The sequence below is a fragment of the Diachasma alloeum genome, unplaced genomic scaffold (genome assembly GCF_001412515.2).
Source record: "Diachasma alloeum isolate Michigan unplaced genomic scaffold, Dall2.0 Dall_scaffold_00213, whole genome shotgun sequence".
Taxonomy (NCBI): Eukaryota; Metazoa; Arthropoda; class Insecta; order Hymenoptera; family Braconidae; genus Diachasma; species Diachasma alloeum.
In genome coordinates, this window is record NW_021680378.1 from 1722892 (window position 1) to 1726240 (window position 3349).

At 34.9% G+C, this 3349-nt stretch overlaps 1 protein-coding gene across 3 annotated transcripts in view; it reads right to left on the bottom strand.

The window, feature by feature from the left end:
• Positions 1–2152: 2152 nt before the first annotated feature.
• Positions 2153–3349, bottom strand: part of LOC107037013 (ATP-binding cassette sub-family G member 4) — a 14336-nt gene continuing 13139 nt past the window's right edge. For 2 of the 3 annotated variants that reach the window (XM_015255319.1, XM_015255320.1), the window contains exon 4: positions 2153–2570. The gene's annotated coding sequence lies outside the window, so the exon portion shown is untranslated. The remainder of the gene's footprint in view (positions 2571–3349) is intronic. The other variant, XM_015255321.1, reaches the window with a different exon arrangement.

The window sequence follows — 3349 nt, forward strand, 5'->3', positions numbered from 1 at the left end:
TCATCGTACTATTTTTAATATTCATGAGTTGGAACCATAATCAGTATCACCTTGATTCTTCATCCTCACGAGATGAATTTCCGTTTTTTTTTGTAGTAAAATAATTGAAGAAGAGTGAAAGGATTGTGATGATATTGTTTTTTTTACAGAACTGAATTCCGCGGATATCTCTGGAACCACTGGGTTGATCGAAAAACGTCAAAGACACTTTTTGTAGAAAATGTCATTCCCCACAAAAAATGTATTCTCACATTTTTTCCTAAACCCAGTAGTTTTCCAGATATTCGTAAAATAGCGATTGAAGACTGTAAACTCCTTGATTGAGTGATTGGAAACCGAGAGTCCCGATAATTTCTCCATCAAAAATTTCTCTTCCAGACCTCAAAAACCACAGAACTAAAAATAACCACGAGGAAAAAAAAGTATCTCGACATCTCCGAACAAAGTAATGACCTGAAACGAGTGTGCAAGGGCAGACAGAGGCCATTAGTGATGACAAATAAATTCCTCGGCTTCATAAAAGGAAAAATCAGGAGATAGCCACTCGACTCAACAGACGTGGCGAAGGTGATCATGTAAAAATAATGAAAGAAAAAAAGAAAAGTCCCAACAATTAGAGAACGACTGAGAGAACATCTCATGATATTTTTGTTTTTCATTCACCAATTCATCTCTAATTATGTCTAAATTCAAGGTAGAACTTTCCAACTTATATTTTTAAAATGAATTTTTCATAAAATAAACAAAATGATAAAACATGAAATCATCTGTTCATTTGACCCCAGTCATGCAGTATGAATAATAGATGTGGCATGTTTCCATATCAAATGTTTTATTTTTCTTTTGAAAAAACCAAAATGCGAAAACAACCCATTGTTATTTGATTCTCACACTGCGACTGCGTGTTGTCCCATTTTTCAGAGATTCTGGATTCAATTAAAGGTACGTGGCTGCATTACCATGCGACTTTTGACCCTCACGTATCCGCAATTTAGAAACAAGATTTTTTTTCCATAGGCTCCTTTTATTTCATGCTGATGCATCCCACGAGTGATAATAAATCCAGTAGCTCGTTCATCTCTCTGAATAATTCTTTTGTGGTGAATGACAAGTGTTCTATGAACGACGTGTCAGTGCCTTCATCAAGGACAAGTCATGATCAATGTCTGAATATTCTCGTGATTTCGTGAGGTGAATGAAGCATTTTATTTCGTCTTCATTTCATTTTTTTGTTCATTCGTATTGTTCTCGTCTTTCGGAACATTTGTCCCGTGAATTCTCAGTCAAAAGAGGATGAAAAAATCGGGAGGATAGTTTGAAATATTCGTTCATTTTCTAGGTACTGGGTGAAACGAGTTCAAGCTGATCTGAAGGGAATAAATAATTTTAGGAAATGTTTAAAAGTACGAGGTGGTTGCCACGTGTGGGCGCCTCCATCTTGTTTGGATACCTCCTCCCCCTGCCGCAGGAGGCCTTCAAGATGGCGGTGCATCCACCTCGTATTTTTAAACATTTTTTAAAACTATTTATCCTATTCAGATAACCCTCAATGGGCTTCAATCGGTTTCTATAAAAAGAACAAATTTTCTAAGTCATCTTTCAGATTTTTCCATCCTCTTTTGGCTGAGAAAATTATAACACTTATTCTGACAGTTATTTCGGGGCCTTATTTTTTGTCGTAATGTCAAATGTCAAAATGTCAAATGTTAAATTTTGACATTTTCAAATTTTGATAGTATGACATTTTGACATTTCGACATTTCGACATTCAATTTTTGTAAGGGTCAAACCTAAGGGTCAAAATGTAAGGGTCAATATATGAAGGTCAAAATATAAGAATAAGAGTCATGAGGGTAAAAAATGAGGGTTAAGATAAGGGTCAGAAATCCCCCTAATTCAATAATCTCTTAATTGAATGAAAATCATTCAATTAAGAGAACAATTAGTGATGGCGGCGGCTCCACCTCGAATTTTTAACCATTCTTGAAATTATTCATCCCCTTGATATTGCTCTCAATTCACTTCAATCAGTTCCTATAAAATGAACAAATTTTTTAAGCCATCTTTAAGATTTTTTCATCTTTCGAGGCCTCTGAAGGGTCAAAGATCAAGATCTGTGTAAAAATCCCCTAACAAAGAAAGAAAAAACACCTCAAAAATCATTCAATTTAATTCAATAAGCACGAAACTATGTACAACAATGCAATTACATCCTAAACTATCATTAAATTCTCCTTGAAACAATTTCTGACTATAAAAAACATCACTAGAATCTCTGAATAAGCGTTCGACACCGGGAACCACTCATAATCAAGAAAACAACTAGTCAACCACAGCTCCCTTGGATCTGGAAGTCTCCAGGTCCCATTACACCAGCACAAAAACTGCTGAACCTGTTTACACTTCCATCATCGCAATTAGAACAATGAATAGAATCAGAACCACAACCAGAAGTTTTCGTTCTCCTCATTGGCTTATCTCGGTAATGTGACTTCCGCATATGGAATGCTTCACTAATGTGATGTGGGGGCTTTCAATGATCCTGGGTCCGAAGAAGAGACTCAGATCTTCTGGAAGGAGAATAGGATTCATTATTCATGAGGCACGCAGTAAAAAACTTTTTTTATGCCCGAAAATCGCGTTTTGCTGAAATGTTTTGAGGGCCTCGTGGAGGCTATTTGAAAGTTACCAGTGGAATTTGATCTGTCGACAGTAATGATCGACGCGAGATCAATCACTTGATTGAACAACTACTTAATTTTTTTATCACCTCCATTAATATGAATGAAAAACTAATCTTCAAGTCAGATCACCTCATCTGGGTCTACCAGTTTTCAATTCTTGATGAGCAACATGAAAACTGCGTCTTCCTATCCAATTAATATTCAACATTCTCAATGACCCCTAATAATAATAACCTCGAATAACATTTTTCTGACCTTTTAAACATTTGATAACATCTCCGCAATAAAAATGCTGTTTTATAGTCTGGTTCTCTCTAGACTGAATTATTACCGCTTAGCCACAGTAACTGTGTTACAATGTAACTATGATAAATATGGAAATTTTGAATTTGAATATTCCTATTCCCTACTTAATAGTTAAATCACAAATTTCAATGTTATTTTACATTCATGTCCAAGTCTTTTCAATTCTTTATTTTTATTTTTGAATCACGAGAAATGAATGTTCTAAGTGTTAATTTTTTGTTTCTTATTGTTTCAATCGAAAATTTTATGGATTTTTCGAAAAAAAATATCAGATTTTCAAAACAAATGGTAAACAAGCTGAAATCATCGTTCAGTCTAATTTTTCGATGAAAAATTTTGACGATGAAAGGGGGCGGGGC